The sequence below is a fragment of the Phyllobates terribilis genome, unplaced genomic scaffold (assembly GCF_046119375.1).
Source record: "Phyllobates terribilis strain yellow unplaced genomic scaffold, ASM4611937v1 Scaffold_5__5_contigs__length_657084704, whole genome shotgun sequence".
Classification (NCBI taxonomy): Eukaryota; Metazoa; Chordata; class Amphibia; order Anura; family Dendrobatidae; genus Phyllobates; species Phyllobates terribilis.
The window spans coordinates 99,886,073-99,901,634 of NW_027362765.1; the positions used below are offsets into that span (position 1 = coordinate 99,886,073).

The 15,562-nt window shown below is 43.3% G+C and overlaps 7 non-coding genes across 7 annotated transcripts; all 7 read left to right on the forward strand.

The window, feature by feature from the left end:
- Positions 1-422: 422 nt before the first annotated feature.
- LOC141150540 (U2 spliceosomal RNA) lies at positions 423-614 on the forward strand. The gene has a single exon (XR_012246716.1). It is a non-coding gene; the product is annotated as a U2 spliceosomal RNA (small nuclear RNA).
- A 1,108-nt stretch (positions 615-1,722) lies between these two features.
- Positions 1,723-1,913, forward strand: LOC141149582 (U2 spliceosomal RNA). The gene has a single exon (XR_012245874.1). It is a non-coding gene; the product is annotated as a U2 spliceosomal RNA (small nuclear RNA).
- A 1,105-nt stretch (positions 1,914-3,018) lies between these two features.
- Positions 3,019-3,209, forward strand: LOC141274510 (U2 spliceosomal RNA). Its single transcript, XR_012322784.1, has one exon. It is a non-coding gene; the product is annotated as a U2 spliceosomal RNA (small nuclear RNA).
- Positions 3,210-4,314: 1,105 nt separating this feature from the next.
- Positions 4,315-4,505, forward strand: LOC141151375 (U2 spliceosomal RNA). The gene has a single exon (XR_012247059.1). It is a non-coding gene; the product is annotated as a U2 spliceosomal RNA (small nuclear RNA).
- A 1,105-nt stretch (positions 4,506-5,610) lies between these two features.
- LOC141151386 (U2 spliceosomal RNA) lies at positions 5,611-5,801 on the forward strand. The gene has a single exon (XR_012247070.1). It is a non-coding gene; the product is annotated as a U2 spliceosomal RNA (small nuclear RNA).
- A 1,104-nt stretch (positions 5,802-6,905) lies between these two features.
- Positions 6,906-7,096, forward strand: LOC141274511 (U2 spliceosomal RNA). Its single transcript, XR_012322785.1, has one exon. It is a non-coding gene; the product is annotated as a U2 spliceosomal RNA (small nuclear RNA).
- Positions 7,097-13,238: 6,142 nt separating this feature from the next.
- LOC141150743 (U2 spliceosomal RNA) lies at positions 13,239-13,424 on the forward strand. The gene has a single exon (XR_012246866.1). It is a non-coding gene; the product is annotated as a U2 spliceosomal RNA (small nuclear RNA).
- The last annotated feature ends 2,138 nt before the right edge of the window (positions 13,425-15,562 follow it).

Sequence of the window (15,562 nt, forward strand, 5' to 3'; positions counted from 1 at the left end):
AAGGGATTTCTGGAGAAGACTGCTCCCCCTACTGGAAAGGGTGGCAGACCTCAAGGACTTTACATATAAAACTGTGCTATACGGACTTATGGAATGCCCCACAATGGACCAGTACACAATGGCTTGGAAGACAGTGAACTGCGCCAAGTCATCTCTCTGGAAAGCGCGCAACATTGCTATTTTTAAACAAAATGTTTTATCAGTGAATGATGTTTTAAGTTTATGTTTATGTGAAATGTATACTTATTATTTAATTGACAAAAAGAAGAATGTACATATTTCCAAAAAATGGCTTGTTAACCAATGGAACCTAATTATTTAAAATCTTTGTATTTTTTGTTTTGTAAATTTCATTTGTCTTTTAACGTTTGGTATTTGTTTAATTATACTTGTAATTTGTTAAAGTTTTAATAAACAGTTTTATCCCTCTGCAGGGGATAGCCAAATTAAAAAAAAAAAAATCTGTTCTTATCAGTTTAATATCTGATACGTCCCCTATCTGGGGACCATATATTAAATGGATTTTTAGAACAGGGAGATGGAAAAAGAGCTTGCTCTGTCCACTCCACGCATTGACCTGGTATTGCAGTATCTCCAGGACCGGTGCACCCCTTCTTTAATGCAGTTTCTAAAATCAGAAAGAATTGAATTCAATGTTTTTTGTTCATTTTGCTTGTTTGTCGGATTTTGGGATGGACTCTTTGGCTTTGCTTTTCTTCTCCTCATTGGATTTTTCATGCTCAAAGTTGCAGAAGCCAGATGACAAGCTCATTTTGGTTCAACTTCAGCAACTGTGCATTGCATTGCCATGTAATGTAATGCAATGCTATCTATCTAGCTCTCCCTCTTTACTTCTTTTTGGATAAACAGACATATTAGGCAAGCATTTTGGAGCTTTCACCTAAATAACTACAGGTGGTGAGATAAGCTGCACAATATAATTGACCTTTCAGTATATTGTTGCACACACACCATCTATTTAGCAAATGCCCTTGTTATCAACAGCAGCCTTTTAAACTCACCTGAGCTAACAGGTATGTGCGCTGGTTACTCTGCTGCGCTTAAAATTTCTTTTTTGGTTTGCTACAATGCCTTTTCTGAAACGTTGTCTCCCTCTGCTGGAACACTGACTTCTTTCATTTAATGCCTGCAGACTATAAAAGAGAACCCAACCCAAAAAGTTTGGTTGATTAGTCTGTGGCATTCTGTTAAACTGTTGCTTATGGCGGTCTCTGTGAGCTTCTCAGTGACATTCAGCCAGCCAGGTATCCTGCCTGCAGTAGATGGAATGTGGCAATGGAACGCTGGCTGCGCGTGTCATAATAGGCTCTGAGCCTTTATATACCTGCGCACAGCAGCAGCCACCTTCAGTCTGCTGCTGGACAGCCAGCAGCAGCAGGAAAGGTAAGTAATCAGCAGCCCTCCTGCTAAGGGTAGACAGCTGCTCGTTCCACCCCCCCCCCGCCTTAATTGGTTCTCCTCCCTTCCAACGGTGTTGAGGCGGGTGGGAACAGCAGGGGGTGAGGGTGCTGTGTTTAAAGAGGTGGAGTTATGCAGATCTAAAACGCGTGGATTGCAGCAGCAGCAAGCCGAAAAGTGCAGGCATGTAAGGGATCTAGAGGTTGACAACATGTCTTCTTAACGGGAGTCCAGGAGCCCATCTCCACAAATGGACTTTTCAGGATCCTTGGGTGGCACCGTAGTTCGAAACCAATTCTGGTTATCGCTTCTCGGCCTTTTGGCTAAGATCAAGTGTAGTATCTGTTCTTATCAGTTTAATATCTGATACGTCCCCTATCTGGGGACCATGTATTAAATGGATTTTTAGAACAGGGAGATGGAAAAAGAGCTTGCTCTGTCCACTCCACGCATTGACCTGGTATTGCAGTATCTCCAGGACCGGTGCACCCCTTCTTTAATGCAGTTTCTAAAATCAGAAAGAATTGAATTCAATGTTTTTTGTTCATTTTGCTTGTTTGTCGGATTTTGGGATGGACTCTTTGGCTTTGCTTTTCTTCTCCTCATTGGATTTTTCATGTTCAAAGTTGCAGAAGCCAGATGACAAGCTCATTTTGGTTCAACTTCAGCAACTGTGCATTGCATTGCCATGTAATGTAATGCAATGCTACCTATCTAGCTCTCCCTCTTTACTTCCTTTTGGATAAACAGACATATTAGGCAAGCATTTTGGAGCTTTCACCTAAATAACTACAGGTGGTGAGATAAGCTGCACAATATAATTGACCTTTCAGTATATTGTTGCACACACACCATCTATTTAGCAAATGCCCTTGTTATCAACAGCAGCCTTTTAAACTCACCTGAGCTAACAGGTATGTGCGCTGGTTACTCTGCTGCGCTTAAAGTTTCTTTTTTGGTTTGCTACAATGCCTTTTCTGAAACGTTGTCTCCCTCTGCTGGAACACTGACTTCTTTCATTTAATGCCTGCAGACTATAAAAGAGAACCCAACCCAAAAAGTTTGGTTGATTAGTCTGTGTCATTCTGTTAAACTGTTGCTTATGGCGGTCTCTGTGAGTTTCTCAGTGACATTCAGCCAGCCAGGTATCCTGCCTGCAGTAGATGGAATGTGGCAATGGAACGCTGGCTGCGCGTGTCATAATAGGCTCTGAGCCTTTATATACCTGCGCACAGCAGCAGCCACCTTCAGTCTGCTGCTGGACAGCCAGCAGCAGCAGGAAAGGTAAGTAATCAGCAGTCCTCGTGCTAAGGGTAGACAGCTGCTCGTTCCACCCCCCCGCCTTAATTGGTTCTCCTCCCTTCCAACGGTGTTGAGGCGGGTGGGAACAGCAGGGGGTGAGGGTGCTGTGTTTAAAGAGGTGGAGTTATGCAGATCTAAAACGCGTGGATTGCAGCAGCAGCAAGCCGAAAAGTGCAGGCATGTAAGGGATCTAGAGGTTGACAACATGTCTTCTTAACGGGAGTCCAGGAGCCCATCTCCACAAATGGACTTTTCAGGATCCTTGGGTGGCACCGTAGTTCGAAACCAATTCTGGTTATCGCTTCTCGGCCTTTTGGCTAAGATCAAGTGTAGTATCTGTTCTTATCAGTTTAATATCTGATACGTCCCCTATCTGGGGACCATATATTAAATGGATTTTTAGAACAGGGAGATGGAAAAAGAGCTTGCTCTGTCCACTCCACGCATTGACCTGGTATTGCAGTATCTCCAGGACCGGTGCACCCCTTCTTTAATGCAGTTTCTAAAATCAGAAAGAATTGAATTCAATGTTTTTTGTTCATTTTGCTTGTTTGTCGGATTTTGGGATGGACTCTTTGGCTTTGCTTTTCTTCTCCTCATTGGATTTTTCATGTTCAAAGTTGCAGAAGCCAGATGACAAGCTCATTTTGGTTCAACTTCAGCAACTGTGCATTGCATTGCCATGTAATGTAATGCAATGCTATCTATCTAGCTCTCCCTCTTTACTTCCTTTTGGATAAACAGACATATTAGGCAAGCATTTTGGAGCTTTCACCTAAATAACTACAGGTGGTGAGATAAGCTGCACAATATAATTGACCTTTCAGTATATTGTTGCACACACACCATCTATTTAGCAAATGCCCTTGTTATCAACAGCAGCCTTTTAAACTCACCTGAGCTAACAGGTATGTGCGCTGGTTACTCTGCTGCGCTTAAAATTTCTTTTTTGGTTTGCTACAATGCCTTTTCTGAAACGTTGTCTCCCTCTGCTGGAACACTGACTTCTTTCATTTAATGCCTGCAGACTATAAAAGAGAACCCAACCCAAAAAGTTTGGTTGATTAGTCTGTGGCATTCTGTTAAACTGTTGCTTATGGCGGTCTCTGTGAGCTTCTCAGTGACATTCAGCCAGCCAGGTATCCTGCCTGCAGTAGATGGAATGTGGCAATGGAACGCTGGCTGCGCGTGTCATAATAGGCTCTGAGCCTTTATATACCTGCGCACAGCAGCAGCCACCTTCAGTCTGCTGCTGGACAGCCAGCAGCAGCAGGAAAGGTAAGTAATCAGCAGCCCTCCTGCTAAGGGTAGACAGCTGCTCGTTCCACCCCCCCGCCTTAATTGGTTCTCCTCCCTTCCAACGGTGTTGAGGCGGGTGGGAACAGCAGGGGGTGAGGGTGCTGTTTTTAAAGAGGTGGAGTTATGCAGATCTAAAACGCGTGGATTGCAGCAGCAGCAAGCCGAAAAGTGCAGGCATGTAAGGGATCTAGAGGTTGACAACATGTCTTCTTAACGGGAGTCCAGGAGCCCATCTCCACAAATGGACTTTTCAGGATCCTTGGGTGGCACCGTAGTTCGAAACCAATTCTGGTTATCGCTTCTCGGCCTTTTGGCTAAGATCAAGTGTAGTATCTGTTCTTATCAGTTTAATATCTGATACGTCCCCTATCTGGGGACTATATATTAAATGGATTTTTAGAACAGGGAGATGGAAAAAGAGCTTGCTCTGTCCACTCCACGCATTGACCTGGTATTGCAGTATCTCCAGGACCGGTGCACCCCTTCTTTAATGCAGTTTCTAAAATCAGAAAGAATTGAATTCAATGTTTTTTGTTCATTTTGCTTGTTTGTCGGATTTTGGGATGGACTCTTTGGCTTTGCTTTTCTTCTCCTCATTGGATTTTTCATGTTCAAAGTTGCAGAAGCCAGATGACAAGCTCATTTTGGTTCAACTTCAGCAACTGTGCATTGCATTGCCATGTAATGTAATGCAATGCTATCTATCTAGCTCTCCCTCTTTACTTCCTTTTGGATAAACAGACATATTAGGCAAGCATTTTGGAGCTTTCACCTAAATAACTACAGGTGGTGAGATAAGCTGCACAATATAATTGACCTTTCAGTATATTGTTGCACACACACCATCTATTTAGCAAATGCCCTTGTTATCAACAGCAGCCTTTTAAACTCACCTGAGCTAACAGGTATGTGCGCTGGTTACTCTGCTGCGCTTAAAATTTCTTTTTTGGTTTGCTACAATGCCTTTTCTGAAACGTTGTCTCCCTCTGCTGGAACACTGACTTCTTTCATTTAATGCCTGCAGACTATAAAAGAGAACCCAACCCAAAAAGTTTGGTTGATTAGTCTGTGGCATTCTGTTAAACTGTTGCTTATGGCGGTCTCTGTGAGCTTCTCAGTGACATTCAGCCAGCCAGGTATCCTGCCTGCAGTAGATGGAATGTGGCAATGGAACGCTGGCTGCGCGTGTCATAATAGGCTCTGAGCCTTTATATACCTGCGCACAGCAGCAGCCACCTTCAGTCTGCTGCTGGACAGCCAGCAGCAGCAGGAAAGGTAAGTAATCAGCAGCCCTCCTGCTAAGGGTAGACAGCTGCTCGTTCCACCCCCCCGCCTTAATTGGTTCTCCTCCCTTCCAACGGTGTTGAGGCGGGTGGGAACAGCAGGGGGTGAGGGTGCTGTTTTTAAAGAGGTGGAGTTATGCAGATCTAAAACGCGTGGATTGCAGCAGCAGCAAGCCGAAAAGTGCAGGCATGTAAGGGATCTAGAGGTTGACAACATGTCTTCTTAACGGGAGTCCAGGAGCCCATCTCCACAAATGGACTTTTCAGGATCCTTGGGTGGCACCGTAGTTCGAAACCAATTCTGGTTATCGCTTCTCGGCCTTTTGGCTAAGATCAAGTGTAGTATCTGTTCTTATCAGTTTAATATCTGATACGTCCCCTATCTGGGGACTATATATTAAATGGATTTTTAGAACAGGGAGATGGAAAAAGAGCTTGCTCTGTCCACTCCACGCATTGACCTGGTATTGCAGTATCTCCAGGACCGGTGCACCCCTTCTTTAATGCAGTTTCTAAAATCAGAAAGAATTGAATTCAATGTTTTTTGTTCATTTTGCTTGTTTGTCGGATTTTGGGATGGACTCTTTGGCTTTGCTTTTCTTCTCCTCATTGGATTTTTCATGTTCAAAGTTGCAGAAGCCAGATGACAAGCTCATTTTGGTTCAACTTCAGCAACTGTGCATTGCATTGCCATGTAATGTAATGCAATGCTATCTATCTAGCTCTCCCTCTTTACTTCCTTTTGGATAAACAGACATATTAGGCAAGCATTTTGGAGCTTTCACCTAAATAACTACAGGTGGTGAGATAAGCTGCACAATATAATTGACCTTTCAGTATATTGTTGCACACACACCATCTATTTAGCAAATGCCCTTGTTATCAACAGCAGCCTTTTAAACTCACCTGAGCTAACAGGTATGTGCGCTGGTTACTCTGCTGCGCTTAAAATTTCTTTTTTGGTTTGCTACAATGCCTTTTCTGAAACGTTGTCTCCCTCTGCTGGAACACTGACTTCTTTCATTTAATGCCTGCAGACTATAAAAGAGAACCCAACCCAAAAAGTTTGGTTGATTAGTCTGTGGAATTCTGTTAAACTGTTGCTTATGGCGGTCTCTGTGAGCTTCTCAGTGACATTCAGCCAGCCAGGTATCCTGCCTGCAGTAGATGGAATGTGGCAATGGAACGCTGGCTGCGCGTGTCATAATAGGCTCTGAGCCTTTATATACCTGCGCACAGCAGCAGCCACCTTCAGTCTGCTGCTGGACAGCCAGCAGCAGCAGGAAAGGTAAGTAATCAGCAGCCCTCCTGCTAAGGGTAGACAGCTGCTCGTTCCACCCCCCCGCCTTAATTGGTTCTCCTCCCTTCCAACGGTGTTGAGGCGGTGGGAACAGCAGGGATTGAGGGTGCTGTGTTTAAAGAGGTGGAGTTATGCAGATCTAAAACGCGTGGATTGCAGCAGCAGCAAGCCGAAAAGTGCAGGCATGTAAGGGATCTAGAGGTTGACAACATGTCTTCTTAACGGGAGTCCAGGAGCCCATCTCCACAAATGGACTTTTCAGGATCCTTGGGTGGCACCGTAGTTCGAAACCAATTCTGGTTATCGCTTCTCGGCCTTTTGGCTAAGATCAAGTGTAGTATCTGTTCTTATCAGTTTAATATCTGATACGTCCCCTATCTGGGGACCATATATTAAATGGATTTTTAGAACAGGGAGATGGAAAAAGAGCTTGCTCTGTCCACTCCACGCATTGACCTGGTATTGCAGTATCTCCAGGACCGGTGCACCCCTTCTTTAATGCAGTTTCTAAAATCAGAAAGAATTGAATTCAATGTTTTTTGTTCATTTTGCTTGTTTGTCGGATTTTGGGATGGACTCTTTGGCTTTGCTTTTCTTCTCCTCATTGGATTTTTCATGTTCAAAGTTGCAGAAGCCAGATGACAAGCTCATTTTGGTTCAACTTCAGCAACTGTGCATTGCATTGCCATGTAATGTAATGCAATGCTATCTATCTAGCTCTCCCTCTTTACTTCCTTTTGGATAAACAGACATATTAGGCAAGCATTTTGGAGCTTTCACCTAAATAACTACAGGTGGTGAGATAAGCTGCACAATATAATTGACCTTTCAGTATATTGTTGCACACACACCATCTATTTAGCAAATGCCCTTGTTATCAACAGCAGCCTTTTAAACTCACCTGAGCTAACAGGTATGTGCGCTGGTTACTCTGCTGCGCTTAAAATTTCTTTTTTGGTTTGCTACAATGCCTTTTCTGAAACGTTGTCTCCCTCTGCTGGAACACTGACTTCTTTCATTTAATGCCTGCAGACTATAAAAGAGAACCCAACCCAAAAAGTTTGGTTGATTAGTCTGTGGCATTCTTTTAAACTGTTGCTTATGGCGGTCTCTGTGAGCTTCTCAGTGACATTCAGCCAGCCAGGTATCCTGCCTGCAGTAGATGGAATGTGGCAATGGAACGCTGGCTGCGCGTGTCATAATAGGCTCTGAGCCTTTATATACCTGCGCACAGCAGCAGCCACCTTCAGTCTGCTGCTGGACAGCCAGCAGCAGCAGGAAAGGTAAGTAATCAGCAGCCCTCCTGCTAAGGGTAGACAGCTGCTCGTTCCACCCCCCCGCCTTAATTGGTTCTCCTCCCTTCCAACGGTGTTGAGGCGGGTGGGAACAGCAGGGGGTGAGGGTGCTGTGTTTAAAGAGGTGGAGTTATGCAGATCTAAAACGCGTGGATTGCAGCAGCAGCAAGCCAAAAAGTGCAGGCATGTAAGGGATCTAGAGGTTGACAACATGTCTTCTTAACGGGAGTCCAGGAGCCCATCTCCACAAAGGACTTTTCAGGATCCTTGGGTGGCACCGTAGTTCGAAACCAATTCTGGTTATCGCTTCTCGGCCTTTTGGCTAAGATCAAGTGTCTTGCCTGAGAGGATCCTTGTGTGTCTCCCTCTTAGCCTAGCAGCTTATGCTGCTTGCTGCTTTTGGGAGGGAGGTGAGAGGAAACGAGCTGCGATCATGGCGGTTATTCGCTTCGCGGAGCCCGGAGAAGCCCGGGTAAAATATGGAATCCGGATCGATTTTGATGCCGTGGATGAAGATAAATTCACACTGAGACATGTGGTTAATGATGTCCTTTTTGGAATACTGGAGGTGAAGAAAGAAGAAATCCTCTGCCTGCAGCAGTCAAGATGCAAATTCACCCTGGTTTTTTCTACAATGTTTTCCTGTAACAACTTCTATGCCTGTCTGAAGATGAATAATGAGATGGAGGAGCTGTCTGGACTCACTTTCACTATCCTACACTCTGCTGGTGAGTTGCCTCTTACTCTGTTTATGTATAATCCCCATGTGCCCCTGGAGCTGATTTACATATTCTTGAGGAAGCACTGTACAGTTATCAAACCTGCTGTGAAAGTACTGAATGAAGCAGGGCTCTGGTCAGGCAAATATAAGTTTGTGGTGAAGTTTCATGAGAGCCTGGATGAGCCTGGAGGAATTCATTACCCTCCATCAAATTTCTCCATAGGCAGGGAGAGAGGCTACCTCTTTTTTCCCAATGCACCCAGATTCTGCTGGAGATACGGACATACTCAAACAGACTGTACCTCTATTGCAGAGCATGTGTGCAGGAAATGTAACCAAGTCGGCCACTCTAGTAACCAGTGCACAAATGTGATAGTCTGCAATCTCTGTGGAGAGAAAGGTCACGCTTTCAAAGACTGTAATTTGAGACCTAAAACTTATGCTGGTGTTGCACAGAGAAATGTGGATCTTCCCCAGCCGGAGTTTATACAGGATGAGCTGGATGAGATGACCAGTGAGGAGGTGGAGGAGAGGAGGAGACTTGCAGAAGATGATAAACGCAGACAGCGTGCAGAGGTTATAGCAGAGGCAACTAGGTTGAGAGTCACACAAAACACTCAGGGAAGCAGTAGAGTTCATGCCGTAAATAAACATCAGACTGAAGTAACTGACTGTATGGAAGTGAGCTCCGTGCAGGAGGCAGAGGCTGATGTGCCAAATATGGCAGTTACTATGGGAGGTGAAGAAGATGTGGAATCCAGCTTATCCAAAACACCAATTATAAAGTGGGATGAGAGTCCATCAGACCCAGAGAGTGAATGTGGTCAGGGAGACCATACATCCAGAAGGCAGGAGGACTCAGAAGAGGAAGAGTTATCCACACCAAAAAAACAAAGGAGGAATCCTTCCCCTTTAAGTGTAGGAAGCATTAGCCCCATGAGAGTGTACCCTACAGCCCTTGATCCCCAAAATGAACCTTTTTTAGGGGAAGGAGTGGGCTACACCGTCTGCATATCCGGCGTACCCCCTCCAGAAGGGCTAGGATGAAGAACAAATGGGCATGCTGTCGTGACCTGCCTCACCAAATTGAGAGATGGGTTCCCAAGCTGCTCAAGTGGCAATCCTGTCACTAAATGTTAGACAAATTAAATCAGTACCAAGAAGAACTGTGATTTTAGATTTTCTCAAAAATTTACATGCAGATATTTATTGCTTACAGGAATGTGGGATTTCTGAATCTCTGGACGACAACGTGTGGCCGCAAGGCCAATGTGTTTGGTCAGGGTCTGTTGAAAATAAAAACAGTGGGGTTGGGATTTTATTGGGGAATAGGGGGTTGGAAATAGAATCTTACACAGTTGTGGAGGCTGGGAGGTGTTTGGTATGTGAAATAAACTGTAGAGGGTGGAGATTTAAAATACTTAATATGTATGCCCCAGTAGGAAAAGAAGAAAGGCTGGAGCTTTTGAAAAGATGTGTTTTTTTCTTTCTGGGAAAATACCCATTGTTTGTGTTGGGGATTTTAATTGTGTGACGGAAGGAGAAAAGGTGGATGTCACTGGGAAAAAGTTAAAAAATCTAATAGAGGATTTCTCTTTTGTTGATGCTGCTGAGATAATATTGGGAAAACCTCCTCCTGCCACATATAAAGCAGATAGGGGGGGCATTGAATCGAGGATTGATCGTATTCTTTTCTCTAATCATATTGTTTGTAAAAAGTTCCAGCAGGATGACGTTATTTTTTCAGATCATGTGTGTATGAGAGCACTTTTGGAAGATACAGTTTCCTTTGCATATGGAAGAGGTGTGTGGAAGCTAAATGTGCGGTTGTTAGAGGATCACAGGATTATGAAAGATCTCAGAAGGATGTATGTGAAGTGGAAGAATCGGAAGAGGGATTTTGGGAATGTGCTGGAATGGTGGGACTGGATGAAGAAGGAAATAAGTTTTTTCTTCAAGAAATGGGGAAGGAGGAAAGGAGCCAATAACAGGAAGAAATTTAATGAGTTAAGTATGAAGTTAGAGTGGCTGAGGAAACTAAGAATGATTGGAATTGAAGTGGATGATTTGATGTGTCAGGTGAGAAATGATATTAAACACTTTATTAATGAGAAGGGCAAAGAAATCATTTACAGGTCCAAAATTGAGCATTTGGAAAAAAATGAAAAATGTACTAGGTTCTTTTTCAAAAAAGTGTTTGGGAAGAAAGTGGATATGGATGAGGTGAAGAATGTGAATGGTGTGTATGTGAAGGGGAAGGAGGTGATGAAAGAGGTTGAATTGTTTTACAAGGAGTTGTATGGGTCAAAATGGATTGATGAGGGGATGATGAATGATGTGTTGGGAAAATTGGAAGGACATTTGAGTGAGGATGAGGGTGAGCTGCTGGATGATGAGATTGTACTAGATGAAGTGAAGATGGTGGTGATGTCTGCAAGTAAAAATAAGACTCCTGGAAAAGATGGTTTGCCTGTAGAGTTGTATATGAAAGAATGGGATACTTTGGGTAAAGACTTACTTGAGGTATGTCGGTATATTTTTCAGAATAATGTTTTGAGTGAATCTATGAGAGAAGGGGTAGTTGTTCTGATTCACAAGAAGGGTGATCGAAAGGATTTGGGAAATTGGAGGCCTATTACCCTTTTGAATGTGGATTATAAAGTTTTCAGCAAATTACTAGCAAATAGGATGCGTAATGTAATTGATCGTGTGATCGGAGAGGATCAAGTGTGTTCAATACCTGGTAGGAGTATGAATGACAACTTGGTTTTGTTGAGGGATGTGATTGGTGATTGTTTGAGTCGCAAACAGAAATGTATGTTGTTTTCAGTAGATTTTGAGAAGGCTTTTGACAGAGTGTCGCATTTTTTCATGTTCAATGTTTTGGCAAGGATGGGGTTTTCTAGAAATTTTGTGAGTTGTGTGAGAAGTCTGTACTGTGGTGTGTCAAGTGAGTTTCTGGTGAATGGGTGGTTGAGTGATAAGGTGTGGGTTAAGTCTGGAGTGCGGCAGGGGTGTCCCATGTCCCCTATTCTGTTTATAAGTGTGATTGAGGTTTTTTTGTGTATGGTAAGGAAAGATAAGGTCATGAGAGGTGTGCTGATTCCTGGGAGTGGAGGAAAAGATGTGAGAATTTTGGGATATATGGATGATGTGGTGATAGTGAATGAAAACATGGCTGCAATGAATAGGGCCAGATTAATGTTAAGCATGTTTTGTAGTGCCTCAGCGTTTAGAGTAAATTGGGGAAAATGCTCCTTTAAATGCTTTGGAGATAACAACATCAAGATGGATGAGGTAACGTGTGAGGAAGGGGCAATTAAGGTATTAGGGATTACATTTAATGAAAATCTAAAGGGAAATGAAAGCTGGGATGATTGTGGGAAGAGAGTGGAGCAGAAGTTGAACTTTTGGAGGATGAGGGAACTAACTTTGACAGGTAAAGTGTTAATCATCAAAGCAGTAGTATTGCCGATCCTGTTGTTTGTGGCAAATGTGTACCCCGCTGCATCTAGGAAGATCAGAAAAACAGAGAAAATAATCTTTAACTTCTTTTGGGGAAGTCGTATGGAGAAGTTGAAGAGAGAGCATGTTTATAAGATGTGTGTGAATGGTGGCCTAGATTTTCCAAATGTTGAGTTCTTTTTAGGTGTGAGTTACGTGAAAATGATTGTGGTATGTTTGGGGAAGGGTAATAAATGTGCTTGCATGATGAAGTATTCTGCTGGTTGGATGTTTTATGGTTTGAATTGGTTTCAGAGAGATGCCACAGTGCCGGTTGCTTTTAATTGTCCTGTATGGTATGAAATTGTAGAGAAATTCATCAGAAAGTTTGATTTGCTGTCTGTAGGTATGAATGAGTTCAGGAATAAGAAAAAAGTGATCACGAAGGTGCGAGATAGAGAGATTGTTTGCAACATTGTTGGGTTGAGAGGTGAGGATGTATCTGATATGTGGAAGAAATTAGGAACACAAGGTATGTCAAATAGACAGAAAGACATTGCATGGATGGTGTTGCATGACATTTTGCCTGTGAGGGAGGTACAAAAGAGGCGTGATTTGATCAGGACAGAAGTGTGTCCGAGAGATGGATGTGGTGCAAAAGAGTATATTAGACACTTGGTATGGGATTGTGATTTTGCATATGATGTGTGGAAAGGTATGGGAAGTCTATGTAATGAACTGGCAGGAGTGACATATGTAAATTGGAAGGTTGCAATGTTCGGTATGGGTGCTTGTAGCAGGTTCAAAGACAGAGTTCTGTGGCTTTTGACAGTGTGTGTGATAGAAAGTTTATGGGATGCAAGAAACTTGTTAGTGTTTAAAAGGAAAACAATGTCGGTAAATGAGTGTTTAAAGTTGATTCTGTCACGGATGTATGTGATCTATCTATGGGATAAAAAGTGTGGAAATATTATTGATGCAGAAGGAATATGGAAGTTCAAGAAATGGAGATTCCTTGTAAAGTACAAATAGAATAAGTAATTTTGCTGTAGTCCCTTTTTGGTTCAATTCAAAATCCTTTAAAAATTTTAATAAAAAAATAAAAAAATCCATGATATGATGAGAGGTTGCCTATCATACAAGCTTGCATGAGCTAATTTGATAAAGCACAGCCAATCTGACATGGAAAAAAAAAAAAAAAAAAAAAATCTGTTCTTATCAGTTTAATATCTGATACGTCCCCTATCTGGGGACCATATATTAAATGGATTTTTAGAACAGGGAGATGGAAAAAGAGCTTGCTCTGTCCACTCCACGCATTGACCTGGTATTGCAGTATCTCCAGGACCGGTGCACCCCTTCTTTAATGCAGTTTCTAAAATCAGAAAGAATTGAATTCAATGTTTTTTGTTCATTTTGCTTGTTTGTCGGATTTTGGGATGGACTCTTTGGCTTTGCTTTTCTTCTCCTCATTGGATTTTTCATGTTCAAAGTTGCAGAAGCCAGATGTCAAGCTCATTTTGGTTCAACTTCAGCAACTGTGCATTGCATTGCCATGTAATGTAATGCAATGCTATCTATCTAGCTCTCCCTCTTTACTTCCTTTTGGATAAACAGACATATTAGGCAAGCATTTTGGAGCTTTCACCTAAATAACTACAGGTGGTGAGATAAGCTGCACAATATAATTGACCTTTCAGTAAATTGTTGCACACACACCATCTATTTAGCAAATGCCCTTGTTATCAACAGCAGCCTTTTAAACTCACCTGAGCTAACAGGTATGTGCGCTGGTTACTCTGCTGCGCTTAAAATTTCTTTTTTGGTTTGCTACAATGCCTTTTCTGAAACGTTGTCTCCCTCTGCTGGAACACTGACTTCTTTCATTTAATGCCTGCAGACTATAAAAGAGAACCCAACCCAAAAAGTTTGGTTGATTAGTCTGTGGCATTCTGCTAAACTGTTGCTTATGGCGGTCTCTGTGAGCTTCTCAGTGACATTCAGCCAGCCAGGTATCCTGCCTGCAGTAGATGGAATGTGGCAATGGAACGCTGGCTGCGCGTGTCATAATAGGCTCTGAGCCTTTATATACCTGCGCACAGCAGCAGCCACCTTCAGTCTGCTGCTGGACAGCCAGCAGCAGCAGGAAAGGTAAGTAATCAGCAGCCCTCCTGCTAAGGGTAGACAGCTGCTCTTTCCACCCCCCCGTCTTAATTGGTTCTCCTACCTTCCAACGGTGTTGAGGCGGGTGGGAACAGCAGGGGGTGAGGGTGCTGTGTTTAAAGAGGTGGAGTTATGCAGATCTAAAACGCGTGGATTGCAGCAGCAGCAAGCCGAAAAGTGCAGGCATGTAAGGGATCTAGAGGTTGACAACATGTCTTCTTAACGGGAGTCCAGGAGCCCATCTCCACAAATGGACTTTTCAGGATCCTTGGGTGGCACCGTAGTTGGAAACCAATTCTGGTTATCGCTTCTCGGCCTTTTGGCTGAGACCAAGTGCTTCACAGCACGAGGTTTCAGTTGAAGGGCACTCAGGTACCCCTCTCCTTGGCCTGGCAGGATCGTCCACTTCGGTGGGCTTCACCTGCCTGCTGCTATTAGGGAGATGGATTAGTCCTAGGGTAACGGGCAGGGATCCCCCAGCCTTCAGGTGCTTTATCACAAAGCTCTGAAGGCGCAGATTGCAGGCGGTTGCAATTTGCATTTTGTTGCGCCATACCATGGAGGTTGACCCCAACCTCGTGCCTCTATATGCGAGGCTCAAGAACACCATAAGGGTCCGCTTTACGGCTGGTGGTTCCGATATGCGGAATCTGGGATATGTAGTCCAGGACGTGCTTGAGAAACTGCTCCACGTCAGAACCAACGAAATCCTTTCTATCCAGGATTATCCTCGACGTGGAGACTATGATGTAACCTTTACTGGCGAAGGTATTTTCAAAGATGTTTTGTCCAGAGTTAAGTTGGTAGAAAATAGCCCTGGTCTAAAAGGGATTCAGATCATCGAGCACGTCCTGGATGAGGTAAAGATGGTGGTTGTGAAAATCTTCTCACCCTTCATAACGGCACCAGAGGTTATTTCCTTTTTGTCAGTTTATTTTAAAAGTGTGAAATTGATTGGGAAAGTGTTGAATGAGTTTAACATCTTGACCTCAAAATGGAAGTTTTTAGTAAAATGTGAAAGAGACCCTAAATTCCCTGGAGGTGTGAGACTTCCTCCAGCTCGATTTAAAATAGGGCAAACTAATGGGGATTTTTTTTTCTCAGGAATGACACTTTTCTGTAGGTATTGTGGTCTCTATGGGCACTCTAAGGATAGTTGTGGTGCCACTTGTAGAAATTGTGCCAGTACTGAACATGACACAAAGGAGTGCCCAAATGAAAAAAAATGCTCTTTTTGTCGGACACCTGGTCATTTCTATTTTTCTTGCCCTCACAGGTTCAGAGAGGATGAACAAAAACAAAAGGAGAAGTCCAAGACATCCGGGAATGGACGGGC